Below are 14,979 nucleotides of genomic sequence, written 5' to 3' on the forward strand. Positions count from 1 at the left end.
TGTAAGCTCTTGTGTCACCCCCTCATCCTCATAGACTGTAAGCTCTTGTGTCACCCCCTCATCCTCATAGACTGTAAGCTCTTGTGTCACCACCTCATCCTCATAGACTGTAAGCTCTTGTGTTACCTCTCATCCTCATAGACTGTAAGCTCTTGTGTCACCCCCTCATCCTCATAGACTGTAAGCTCTTGTGTCACCCCCTCATCCTCATACTGTAAGCTCTTGTGTCACCACCTCATCCTCATAGACTGTAAGCTCTTGTGTCACCCCATCATCCTCATAGACAGTAAGCTCTTGTGTCACCCCCTCATCCTCATAGACTGTAAGCTATTGTGTCATCCCCCTCATCCTCATAGACTGTAAGCTCTTGTGTCACCCCCTTCATCCTCATACACTGTAAGCTCTTGTGTCACCCCCTCCTCCTCATAGACTGTAAGCTCTTGTGTCACCCCCTCATCCTCATAGACTGTAAGCTATTGTGTCATCCCCCTCATCCTCATAGACTGTAAGCTCTTGTGTCACCCCCTCCTCCTCATAGACTGTAAGCTCTTGTGTCACCCCCTCATCCTCATAGACTGTAAGCTCTTGTGTTACCTCTCATCCTCATAGACTGTAAGCTCTTGTGTCACCCCCTCATCCTCATGGTGACTTTCGCATGGTCAGTATTTTACATCCGTGTGCCATATATTCCTATGGAAAGGGGCGAGGGTGAGCGTCGCTCTCCCCCTCCACTCCCCCAGCACCTCCATGTGCCCGCCGTGCTACGGTACGGCGGGCAACGACAGGCTACCTTAGGCTGCGTTCACACTGCATTTTGAAACGCAATACGACATCCGAGGAGAGGAGATTGGCCCAATTATATTGTGTTTAACATTTGCGTTTACAAAACACAACATTCACACAATATAAAACAATAGGGGGAGATTTAGCAGAAGTGTCTGAGGGCAGAACTGTTCTTGTTGCCCATGGCAACCAATCAGAATTCCGCTTACATTTATAAATAGCAGTGGGAAAATGTAAGCTGAACTCTAATTGGGTTCCTTGGGCAACTAGAGCTATTTTACCTCAGACACTTCTGAGAAATCTCCAGCACTGTGTTAACATTTTGGTTTGTAAACACAAGTTTACGCAACGTCATTAGGCAAATCTCGTCTCCTCAGCCGCCTTATTGCGTTTTAAGATGAAATAAGGCCTGACAGCGTCGCATTTCCCAACGGGGATAGGGCTCAATTGTATATGCTTTCCCAGTCAAACGCATACGATCACTTACCAGCACCCGGTGTCTTGTATTATTTAATTGAAGATTGGAAACGCGATCTGCCTGTGCTCCGTCCCCAGGCGCTAGCGTTGCGTTCTCATGGATGCAGCTTGACCTCTAATACTAGGACATGCTCTCCTTTTTATAGGATCATCCACATGGTTGATATATAGCATAGATCGCTTTGAATATAGCTACGTGGCATCCATTACAGTTACACACAGCGCATTGCTGATATTCACATTCATGTGAGCAAGGCCTTAGGGCTCATTCACACATTTTTCTTCTATTCTAGGACTGTCACTAAGGTGTGAATAAGGCCATACACAGACAGCCATGATGTCAGACGGTGACAAGACAACCAGTTGCCAGTTTGTTCAGAAATTTCTAGCAACAGCACAAGAAAAGATGCTATAGAATTATTATATAGTGGGGGGGGGGGGGCAACAATTTAATACGTCAGACATGTCAGGTAATGCGACATATAAGGGCCTATAAGATGTTCTGTAGTGGTCTGGCAGTCAGATATCTCTCCAATCTCAGAGAATCAGGTATATGAAGGTTAATAATCAGCCAGTAGTTTCCCATAGTAACCAATATTACATAAAAAAATAAAAAAATCAAGACTCCGAAAACCTCTAGGAAAGTTTATAGACATGAGAAACAAATACCAGATTTTTTCCCCCAGTCTGAGCAGATACTTACGTCAGCACGTCTACAATAAGCCCCAATTACATACCATAGCCCTGTGCGAGGTTAGTTACATGACAGAGCTATTGGATTTCCATTGTACTGCACACAAGAGCAGCTAATCCCTCCCTCGGCACAGGTTCACACATCCCTCCCCGCGTGCACCGGACGCACATGAGGAAAAGCTGGAGACTGAGGGCATACCAAGTCATTTAAAGGGAAAGATCCCTCGGGGACCAATTACATACCGAGATGCAGAAGGAACACGGGAATCGGATCAGTGAAGACAGCACCAATAATGCAACATTTATATAGCCGAGGAGGATTACATCCAGGATTATATAGGGGCAACTGCTACATAAAGAAAGTGACTAGGCAGCTCCCCGCCAATAATATATATATATATGTATGTATAGCATGTAACGACAGGTTGGGACAGGTAGATGTCAGGTGCAAGATAGCGATCTTCTAGAAGTAAAATCGCTCACGTATGTTCCCTTTGCTATTCATGAAGGTATATGTTAATAATAATAATAATAATAATAATAATTTATATAGCGCCATCAAATTCCGTAGCACTTTACAATACATTCATTTATCATTAATGCTGAGAACCTATGTATTGCCTCAATTGCTCAAACCTGCACCAATATCAGAGGAACACAAAGCCCTAAGTGTCTACTATAAGATAGGGGGAAGGGGGATAGGATGCTTCATTTCTAAAACTAAATAATGGTTACCCATAGTTGCCAGTTTGGGATGCTCAGATGGATCAGCTGGAACACAAAAGTCCAAAAAAAGGCCATAGGTGGAGATAAGCGGACTTAAAAAGAGAACTGGTCATGCAAATAAACCCACCCAAAATAAAGACTAGGTTTAAAAAGTGAAACTGATTCAAACTGCAAAAGGCATGGTAAACATGCAAAAGCACATGCATCTTCAGTACGCAAAAAAAGCACCAAGAACGGTCCAAGGCGGCACCGGGTGACAGAACCCTAAATGGTTAAATTTCCATGGCTGCAAGGTAACCAAAATCAGTGACGTGAGTTGACAATCACAATCCTGTATAGTAAATTTTACTTGCATTGCCCTGCCTTATTTTTTCCTGATTGACAGGCTATCATATTCAGCGGTACAGAGAGCTCTGTCACATCATTGGGCACTTAAAGTAATGTGACCAGAAAGACAAATAATACGGTCCTGTTACATCTACCTCATGTATGTATCTGATCACACAAAACCAAAGCAGCCTTCATGGAGGACAGCGAGAACTAGAAATCCATGGAGGACGGGATGGGGAGTAAAAGTCCATGGAGGCTGATTTGATTTCATGTGATCAGATATGTGCATGGTGTACAGTTTGCTAATGTTAGGAGGCTAAAGTACCTGTGATGTCACCATGGTCACATGAGAAGAGGCATGGAACATGGGTAGAAGTAGATGGGAGGGGTTTGGCCAAGCAGGCCAATATAACAAAGTTCATTTTTGTAGATGCAAGACAAACATTTTTTAGCTTAAAGAAGGTGTCAGTTAATAATAGGGCTCTATAGGAGCCGGTCACTCGCTGTATGTATTCAGGTTCGGCTGTGAGACCGGGACACCTTGCCGGAATGGAATTTTTAAGAAAGAAAGTGGAAGCTGGATTGATACTTTCTTCTGTACTGATTCCACTGCACTGTTTTCCTTATCACAGTAATGAGGTCATGTATATGATTTGGATTATAATAATCTTAATGTATATAGCATCATCATATTCTGCAGCCCTTTACAAATTCATATGCCGCTGCATATACAGGCCTAAGTAGTCAGGTATATTGGGTTCTCTCTGTTCTGAAGAGAGACCACTCTCTTCCTGTACCTCTCCCTATTGAGAACACATGCTTTTAGCCAAGTCTGCATGTGTTTTGGGTAGACAGGGGAATAGCTATGCAAGGCCTGAGATATGTCATGTTGGCAGTGGATGTGCTCCTGCCAGGGGAATACATTGTAGAGAATGTGACTGACAACACCCTGATAAGAGTGGCTGAATCCAAACACAACAGAGTGCGGAGAGGATCTGCTATTTACACTAGATACAGTAATGTAACAGAGAAGACAGGAATCTACACACAATACTCACACCAGGCCGCAGGGCCTCTGACTGTACCGACAACTCGCTCATGACAACTTGTGCAATCCCAATGAGGACATTTCCTTATGAGATATAATACACCATTATTCTCAGGTATAGGGGGAAGATCCCACAGGAGCCGCAGACACAGGAATCCATGGAGGAAGCATCTGCCGATCACTATAGATGAGCTCCACCTTACTACAAGCTCCAAGCACAGGCCAAAAATCTGTTAGGGAAACCATTGCTACATGTCCTGCTTCAACAATTCTGTACATTTCATGCAGTCTGTGAAATATATGCGGTGGTGATAAAGGAAATCAAGGAAATATGTAGAAATGTATAAGAAGCATTGCACGATTTCACTGGACTATCATGAATCACTGGTGTTTACACACTCAAAGAGTGATCCAGGCCGAGCATGTATGGAGGGGGAGAAGTGGTGGCAGGCATCTAAAGTGCCACCTTTCCACCAAGGCATAAAAGATCAGACCTTACAGATTAGTAAAAATACCAAAAGAAAGAGCTGCCAAAAAGTTATTTATATAAAAGGTATATCTTTTATTAATGATACGCACAAATCAAATGCAGACATGTATATCCCACGATGGGGAAATCAAGAAGTAAGTTCACAGAGGGGAAACAGTTAGTCCCAGATGGAGAATGGGACATCCACAGAGTACTTGTGGCCCCCTCCTTTTTACTGACTGTCCTACGGTCAACAGATGCCCATTACAAAAAAATATGTTCCAATATGTCCAAGAATGGGACAGATAAAGGTAAGGTGACAATGATAAAGTGAAACCGGAGGATTCAAAACATTTTTTTTCAAGACACACTTACCCATAGGAATAATGACGGGCAGACCGGGGACAGTTAGACGAGAAAACCAAATGGATTACCCTGATGCGTGTTTCACACAATGCTTCGTTACATAAGTATCCTGTAGAGGCATCTGCCAGGTGGCCAAGTATATGACCAGATTGGTTTGCATGCAGTCCATGACTATTCCCTCAAATAGTCGTTCCTGATATTGGACATTCCTACCAGCTCCAGCTTCTGGTCCCAAGCACTCCGGAATTTCAGATTTCCAAGCCTACTCCAGTCTGGAAGATCTGGAGGGGAGGTGGGGAGGTCACAATAGCCACTCCAGCCAATGAGTGGCTCCTCAGACGACAGGATGTCACTTAATTTTCCAGGAGACGTCCTATGGTGTCCTCTGGTCTGGGTAGGCCAAAAAAATGGAAAGCATTGGAGCGATGCCAGAGCTGAAGTGGGGCAAGTATGTGTTTAAGGCTGACCATACACAAAGCCATCTATCCAAATCCCACATACCTGTTTACATATGGGGAGAAAGCCACTGTGCTGGCCAAAATAGGGTCTTATAATAACAAAATACAGCATACATTGGGTCACCGCTGACAAGATTGATAAATCAAGGGGGAACCGGAATGGGCTACAAAATCCCATTTCAGCGGTCAGCATGATCACCAAGGAATTTGACAAAGGTCACCATCTGGATGTCTCCCGGTGTTTGCACACATTTCATCCAGTTTCCTCCCACACTACAAAAACCTATGGATAGCGGCTAAATTCCAAATTAACCTGAGCCCTGGGAACAATCTTTCTACAGCGGCTGTGGGTCATGTTAGAGCCATTCGAATGAGTAAAATCAATAAATTACTTGTTATACTAAAACTGGTTAGAACTGGAGAGTCATCGAGTGGAAACTCACAAATCCAAGATAAACCAAAGTAATAACAATCGCTACAATGAGAGCCATAAAGCATTGGCCAGCAGCACAACCTTCATACACCATTAGTGAGAGTATGCACATGGACGCCGCCCCCACAGATCACTGAATCGCCCCTACACATCACATACAGCTCAGACGCTGAAGCAGATCTCCCGGCTCACAACAGAGATTTTATATTTTTTATTGTTTCTCAAATATGCAGCCATCTGGCAAGTACTGGAGGAGATGCTGGAAACCTGGCGCTACCAGACAAGAACACATGACGGGAACACTGCTGCCATGTTTATGGACAACTTATAATGTGGGAAGAGAGGAAACCTAAGGACAGCAGGCATATACCTTCAGCCCCTTCATGGCAAATGTATGTGAGGACTCATTATACTAGATAACAAAACATATGCTGTAACTTTTTTCCTAATGGGTCTTCATTTCCTGTCCATATCTATGACAGCAGCCATCTTGCCTGTGCTCAAGTAACAGCGTTTTGGGATATGCTTTAAAGCATTCATCATGGTCTAGGAAGAAATTTTTAGTAATGTTATATACCAATAGGAGGTGTAGGTAATCTACAATAAGAAAGGTTATCCGTTATTGTAATGTTGTCTGTGATGAAAATCAAGTGACGGCTGCATACAACTTTAGCATCCTAAAATAAAAGGATATAATTTATGGTGATATTAAAATGAATACATAGATATGTAAACAATGGATATTTCCATGTATAGACTGTTCACGCCAGGCAAGATTATAGCCCCGCTAATTACCCCTCACTAGGTAATCTCTAGAAAAGCAGCTTACCATTATTTTCTACACTACTTGTTACTTGGTCATTAGGAAAAAAAAATGCCATTAGCTAAGCATTCACTTTCACTCCAGGATAATTATAGAGTATACGTGAAACCGTGTTACCCAATGGAAACCTCAACAACCACATCAATTTTAAGGGGCGACAGCATGAGGCCAGACAGTCCTTAGCCCACATTTACACTGGTATATTTTGGTCATGCAACAGAAACAGAGTATAATGGCGTTGCTTCCTTTCTTAAAATGAACATAGTCAGCGCCACTTAGTTTTCAAAACCTATAAGCTCTCGCTCACTCATATTCCAGCTCCACAATATAATGCCCAAGAAAATCTATGGGTAGATGTGCACTCACATGCCACTGTCCCCAAGGGATCATCTGGAGCCATGGAAAGCCTTTCATTACCATAGGGACTTTGTGTGTTTTAATACAGGCCCAGGCATTTGTGCCTTTATGTTTTGAGTATACGGTTGTGTGTGTAAATTTACACAGATTTTATTTCATTAAATATTTAACCCTTGGTAAAATAAATAAAAATAATAAAGTAAAAAATAAATTAAATGCATTGATAATTCTAATCTCAAAAATTTAAATTTAAGCTGTGATCCCATGGTCGATACAGAATATGAAACATTGTTCGAAAAAATGTCATAGAAAGGGCATAAAAATGTTATACCTGGGACATCCTAACAAAATTTCCTTATACTTCCTGGAAAATGCATGAAAGTGACTTTAGAAAAAAATGCTTGAAATATTCTAGGTGTCTGGCAGGGGCCCAAAGCTCAGGCCTCACACAGATCATCTCATATTAGCAGGATGAACCAATGACCAGTCTACCTACTTGAGACACTGTTACAGTCTTTCAGTTGCCAAAAAGTTGATCCGCCCTCCAGGGGTCACAAGTTCTTCTTCTTCCAGGCAATAATTACATTAAGGCACAAACTAGAGAAACCATCCTAAGAATGCAAAACTTGGAAGAGCTTGATTCCAGGAGCAAGAGTTTAGTATGGCAAGTGTTTCTAATCACTAAAAGAAATATTTTGGAATTTACCCACAAATACTGTAAACTTTCTGACAGCAATAAAGAGGATAAGAGAAACATGGCATCTTCTCTGTCAGATAGTGCCATGCTCTCCACAGGTTGTATGATATAGAAGCGCAATGCACGAAATATAACACTATTAAGGGAACTATTATAGTGCAGTACAACTATGCCTATATTGTTCATCTCCATACCTGTAAAGTCCCACAGTCCATTGGTAAAGTTGACTCACCCCCATGTTCATGTTCTTCTAGCTCAGCCACGCCTCCAGCCTTTTGATTGACAAGGGAGCTGTTTTCTCTTCAGCCATGTGAGCTTAGCTCTGCTACATCGTTCACCCCTCCCTCAGAATTGAGAGACACATGTATCATTTGTTTTCTTTTGTGAAGTTGGGATACTTAAGAAGTGCCATGTATCTTCCTAAACTTGCTGTTTTGATACGTCTTCGTCTTTTTAGGCGACTTTTTAGGTGCATTTATGGAACTAAGCATAGGGGGCAGTTATACTTCGTTTTGCAAAAACTCCTTAGTATAGATAAGACTCCAAAATAAGTTGCAAAAAAAAAACAAAACATCTGTCTTGGAAGATTCCATTTAGGAACACTGCAATAGACACAACCACCGGCTAACTTCTTAAGACCCTGACATAGTTACAAAAATGCATGTGCAAAGTACCCCCTACCCCCCAAAAAAAACATACCATTGTGTATACGTATATACAGACAGTGTCTACCTGGGAAAGATATGTTTAGTTAGTTCAACTGACAGGTTCCCTTTAACAAACGTCATATATTGTTATTAGGTCGCCTATTGATGGGACTTCTCCAGACCTACAGGCTTTCTATGACGGTGCTTCAGAACATGTTTTGTAGGACATCAGGTCCTGCTAAAACCAGCATCTGTGTTTCCACATCTCACCATGGCTTTAACCCTTAGCTTCTGAAAAGCTTGTGGATCAACCCTTCAGATGTGATGGTCATGCTTTGACTGCATCATCTACATGATTTCGGTAGGTGGGAATAGTTGGCTCACTGTTAGCTGGCACTCAGCCCTTTAAATCCCTCTCTAAAGCCATCTGCTGATACGTGTGAAGTCAAGTAAAACAGCCAAAGTTTACTCTGTGTCAAAGTCTACACGGGCAGGCAGAAAGATTTCTTTATTTTTTAAGCTTCCCGATATATAGCATGTCTACAGAATCCAGAAAACCCCATGCCGGCAAAATGCTGGTGGACAAATTAGCGGAAACTTAAGAAACAGAGCAAAGTTAAGCAGGACAGCAAAAACAAGTTAATGAAATGTGTACTGCCAAATCTGGTGTACTGCCAAAACCTTTGAGGACATTAACACTTTTACAAGTCCCACAAAGTGAATGTGTTCCTCATTATAAATGCTATAGCCAACATTTACCAAGCGCAGCGTATGCATCTAGCACACCACAACTGGGTCTAGACTATACATAGAATTTGCATAGAATCAAATATCCACAGGGATCAATTACAAGACTTCTATGCTAATGATGGCTTTGAAAGAGAGATCCACATGGAGCAAACATTTTTTTGTTATAAAATATGACCGTAGTTCACTGGTAGTCAAACCCAAAGCTCTGCGTATTCATGAGAACCATCAGGCTGGACCCAACTGGTCATTATACATCTGCATTCTACTGAAGTTCTATTGATAAAAGGTATAAATTGACCTAAGCTACATTTACACCATCTATTAACCCTCATAGCGGCACACTTCTGTACAATCCATAGCTTCCTCTCCATCATATGAGTACTGTTATTTCCATCTAGTGCAGCTTTTATTTCCAAACTATTTGGAATGACTTGGAAGAAAACCTTTTAGCCCACACAAGTATGCATGAATAATACATGCTGTTGATATTGAAGCATTGCCTTCCTAGCCAAACCAATAATCACGCTCCAGAAATACCCTGTAAGAAGTTCTGGTGACACCATGAAAACTCAGGCAGACAGGACCTCATAGCTAGAAATACCAAAGGGATATGCTCTATGGGTATATAGAGCTAACGGATAGGCTTCCCCCATCAACACCCACCCAAAATAGTCATTTTTATTTATTTTTGTTTGTCTACAGCCACATGTTGGGACATACATTAATTCTGTGAAGCACTCAATGTGCCAAAACGTCACCCGGGATGTTGTATGACAGCTCTATTAAAATTGATATTAGACGACTACAAGGGTTGGATTTGCAAAGTGTTAGCTGCTGCAACTAGACTTTTGTATGCAAACGTAGATAGAGCGGCCAGAACCAAACAGGATAAAAGAGCACATTTTACAATCAATAATTTGGGTACAACCAACACAAAAAGAAGTGGACTGGTGCAAGTAGATTCTGGCTTATTCCTTGTTCGTAATCCTTCAAGGGTTTACTTCCACAGTTCATGTAGAAAAGTAAATACCAATCTAATATGGAAAGGAGGAGGAGACCATAAAAGAAAAGAAAATAATCAATGACAGCTCAGCAACTCTATCCCTTGCTAGCTCTGGATGCCCAGAAGAGGTTGAAGTCCAAAGGTTATAAACAAATCACCTTGCAAGCACATAGCAAAGATAGACTGCAGCCACACATCCAAAACTTAACCGAGTAACCAGGGGGCTTAGCCCTTTTAATACTGCCCCCTCAGCCCACATGCACAGTGTAGAGTATCAAGGGGTTAAACAAGAAAAACTTGATTAGGAAAGGCAAACACCTGTCTATATAAGACCTCCCAGCTCACAGTGCATTTCAGAACACATGAGAATCCTGAGGTATAAGGAATTGCCCAAAGAGCTCAGAGACAGAATTGTGGCAGGGGACTGATCTAGCTAGGGCTAAGAAAGAAGCACTCAAGGTTCCTAAGAGCACAGCAGCTTCCATAATCCTAAGTTTAGGACGATCACAACTCTCTATCGCCTTGGCTGTCCAGCCAAACTAAGCAATCATGGAAGAAGAGCCTTGGTGGGAGAGCTAAAGAAGATCCCCAAGATCACTGTGGATGAACTCTATAGATACAGTAGGGAGGTGGGATAAAGTTCCATAAAGTCACCTATTACTGCAGCCTCCATTAGTCAGGGCTTTATAGCAGAGTGTGCTGACGGAAGCCTCTCCTCAGTGCAAGACATAAGAAAGCCGCATACTCATGCTCTTCACCTGCTAAATACAATCCTAAGAGTGACACATGATAATGGCAGCATCATGCTATGTTTTTTAGCTGCAGGGACAAGACGACTGGTAGGAAGGAGAAATGAATGTACCGAGATATCAAATGGTGCTTCTACTCAATACAGAGCAATGGGTCTGAACACTTATGACCACGTGATATTCCAGTTTTTCTTTAGAAAAAATATCTACTTTTTTTTGGGTAAAGATGGGGTGCAGAGTGTACGCTAGGCAGGTGTAGAAATAAAGATTTATTATTGCTTAATTAATGAAGGCTTAAAAATAAATATCATCATTAGTGAATTAAAAGGGTTATCCAAAATTAGCAATAAATTAGTGACGGGCTTTTAAAATAAATAAATAAATAAACGTGTACTCAACCCCTCCGGCGTCGCGGTCCATCTGATACGTGCCCCTGTTTTGTTTTTTTTTTTACAGGGGCATGGAGACTGTGCTCAGGGAGCTTCAGCCGGCCCGGAACTCCCCGAAATCAGCTTCCATGCCCCTGTAAACAAACAGGGGCAGGGATCATACAGACCGTGACGCGGAACATCAGCAGCGACGGAGGAGGCAAGTACGCGGTTTGTATTTATTTATTTATTTATTTTAAAAAGCCCACCCCTAATTTATTGCTTATCTCGGATAAACCCTTTAACTTCACCCAATTTAATAGAAAACCTCTGGAATAGATTTGCCATGCACAGGCTAGGCACTGCATGTCTGGTATCTATCCCATGGGGAAGTATTTAAGTTCTTATGAAGAAATAAACCATCAAGTGCAAACTCCAAATAATATCTTCTGCTTTTCGTCAGCTCTTTTATACTGATTTTCCTTTTATATTTTTTTAACCGCAAAATGTGGATTATTTGTAATACAAAGACAATGCACTGCTCTCTGGTAACAGGAAATCTGGAGAATTTAATATTAAAAGAATATTAACCTAAAACCCTTCCGCACCTCCCATGTGACACTTCTAGCCCAGTCAGGAGCATCAATAAATGCAGCACAGATCGGAAAATGGGGATTATTCACCAAATGACTAAGAATGCTGGCTTTGCGGTAGCCAACATTAAGGGGGATGTATGGAAGTATAAAAAAAAAAAAAAAAAAGGGCTGCTTTCTTCTGAAAACAGCTCCTCTCGTGACCTTTGGTGGTTCGTGGTATTGCAACAATACTCCATTTGTTTCTAGTTGTGGTCATGGTCAGTTGTGATGCTGTTTTTAGAAGGACCCTCCAAGTTTCTGGACAACCCCATTAACCATTTTGGCAAACAGGAGGGAGGACCAAACTCTAATATACCATCCTCACATATGGTAGTATAGATAAGAGATGGATCTACTTCAATAAGCAGTAAGATAAGAAAAGCACAGTATTTACCAAGATATTTCACCTTTTATGGAATGCAGTAAATTCCAAGATTCTGAAAAAGTTGAGAATTCCAGTAAGAGAGATGACCTTGTGTCACCTTGAGCCATTCCTGTAGACATATACTGCCTGCTGTGGGAGCATGCCCTGGAGTGACTAGTCGCTTTCCTATACAAGTCCTGAGGACAGTCAAAGTTTCTATTTCTGCCCTTTCTTATCTAAGGAGCTTGTTGTTAAAACAGGAGTGTTACAATTAGTTTCATACACTATCAGTGCAGGAAGCGGGTGGTTTACATATAGAAGGGAAGCACCAATGTTCACACTCACACTGTGCATCTGTAAGAGGGCGCTCATAAGTGGGCAGGACCATCAATCTGACACTGATGACTATCCAAAGGAGAAATAAGTAAATAGTGCAAATGTGCCAGCTACACGGCAACCTGCTTTAAGTAATACCAATGATATGTATAGAATAAACACTAACAGCCATGTGCGTCCCTGTGAAGACTGAAGCTTGTGCTCTGTTCTCTCTTTACTCTCCTAGGCCACAGGGAGACTGACCCTCAACAATTTTGATATAGACAACCCTATATGCAGGTGTTCAGGATCTAAAAAAAAAAAAAAAGGTTTAGAAAACCCCTTTTAAATTCCCATCAACATCCAGAATCCTTTGGACACCCTTATGAATGGCAGATGAAACAAAGTCAAGCAGGTGACCCTTGACCCTTTCTCCTCTACAAGATGGCTAATAAGGCTCATTACTATTCACCTGTCTTTCCCAAAAAGTGGGCTTTCAGAAATTTGACCAAGCAGAGGAAATAATTCAACACAAGAAAACATAACCTATATTTATGCCATATGCACAAATATCGTTTTCATCCACTTAATATCGATTTTTTTTTTTTTTTTTTAACAGACACATTCATTTCAATGGATCCAGTGTTTTTCACTCGATTATTGTTTTCAGTGTTTTTTACTGATCCTTGGGCTGTTGAAAACTCAGAGTAGGTCCTACTCCTGCCCCTTGTTTGCGGCTCGGGTCTACCCATAGACTATGGGAATGTGACAAATTTGATGGGTGTCCACATGGGCGTCATCTAGGCACTTTCAGCATTTGCAAATCAGATGCAAGGTAACACAAGGGGTTGGGACACAGTTTGCCAGCCTTCCATTATTTTTGAGGAACTGCAAAAACGGGTTATCCACGGATGACATGCCACGTAATCTTGGGTCCATCCTTACATACACTTGCAGGTAGTCTTAAGATGTAAATGCTGTAATATTCCGCCCCCACCAGTACGGTGGTTCCTATCAGTACATCACATAATCACTGGCATCACCTATGAGTCCAGTGATCTGCCCACAAACAGCCCAAAACAGATGGGCACTGCGGTGCTAATGCAGGAATGGAGGGTTTTTATTCATTTAACACCGGTCAGCAATAAAGTGGTGTTGCGCAGAGTTGGACAACCCCTTTTATGCAAATTGTACCCATGTTATGACAATCCTACCAGGATTACTACTGCTATGCCACCCATTGGGCATATCTCTGCCAATTTTGCATGGCATAAGAGTAGTAATTATGGGAGGACAAGTTGGGCATAATGTACATAGCGATAGCAGGGCAATGCCCAGATAGACCTGTGGTGCCACCAAATACAGGAGACATGACTGGCGTCAGTGCCCAGGGTGGCACTAGAAGGGGCAGCACAGGCCAGGGGATCACAAGAGTTGCAGTGACAGTTTGTAAACTTGATGCACACATTCCTGGCACAACGACTGGTAGTGGCACAAGCCCCATGCCCATAGTTATGCCCCGCCCACCAGTGGGCACAGGGCACGGCCGGGTCAGGTCACGTGACACTGATGGGGAAAGACTAGTAGAGAAGTGCGTTGCTCCTCGGTGTAGATGATACAGCAGTCCTCCATGTTATACGAGTGAGGAAATCACCACAAGAAGAGACGGTAACCGCCATGAACTTACCTGAGAGGAGGCGGCGGCGGATACGTCCTCCCGAACAAGTCTGCAGTCCCCAGTTCTCAGGTCTCTCTTACCTGCCCGGGTACAACCTAACCCAACTGCTAACGCCGCTCACAGGCGCCCAGGCGCCGCCCAATCACTGCACCACCTCCGAGACACAAACACACACCCCATTGGATGACAGTCCTGTCACTCAGCCTTCATATCCCTCCCATAACACGCCCATTCTCTACAACCCACATCCCCGCATAACCACACTATCTCGCTGCTGGATCACGCCCCTGTGCGCTCTGATTGGCCAGTTTGGCCTGTGCTGAGAGTTTATTGGATAAGCCTTTATTTGTGAACGAGATCTGGTTGACTGTGGAAAAAGACCATCAAAAGTTCGCTGAAGGAGGGCATTTCCGCTGTGTAGGGTTTGGTTGAGCGGTGTTTATGATACACCCGCAGGAGGGCGGGGCCTCGACGCCTGGCTTGTGGAAGCTTTCTGGCTGGGTGTGTGTGTGAAATTTTTGCGAAATATTTGATTGAGTCTGCCATGGAAAACCGCATAACCTCAGAGGTTACGATACACTGCGGCTGTGCTGGAGCTGTGTGTGCCCTACACTCATTAACCCTTCAGAGATAATCTACCATGAAACTCCATTATGATAAACCCGGGACACTTACTCATAGATCCCGGCACTGTGACTGTGGTAATATTCTTATATTTGTTATACATGGCCTCCTTCCTTCTATAATCAGCTTTTAAAATTATGATAATGAGTCTGGGGGGCTACCCTAGCACCTCCATGATCTGGCTTT

The 14,979-nt window shown here is 42.6% G+C and overlaps 1 protein-coding gene across 5 annotated transcripts in view; it reads right to left on the reverse strand.

Annotated features, from left to right (window-relative positions):
- The window catches only part of NUMB (NUMB endocytic adaptor protein), a 61,452-nt gene extending 47,106 nt beyond the window's left edge, over positions 1-14,346 (reverse strand). For 2 of the 5 annotated variants that reach the window (XM_072115639.1, XM_072115642.1), the window contains exon 1: positions 14,179-14,346. The gene's annotated coding sequence lies outside the window, so the exon portion shown is untranslated. The remainder of the gene's footprint in view (positions 1-14,178) is intronic. The other 3 variants (XM_072115643.1, XM_072115638.1, XM_072115641.1) reach the window with 2 other exon arrangements.
- Positions 14,347-14,979: the final 633 nt, after the last annotated feature.

This window comes from Engystomops pustulosus, chromosome 7 (assembly GCF_040894005.1).
Source record: "Engystomops pustulosus chromosome 7, aEngPut4.maternal, whole genome shotgun sequence".
In the NCBI taxonomy this organism is placed as follows: Eukaryota; Metazoa; Chordata; class Amphibia; order Anura; family Leptodactylidae; genus Engystomops; species Engystomops pustulosus.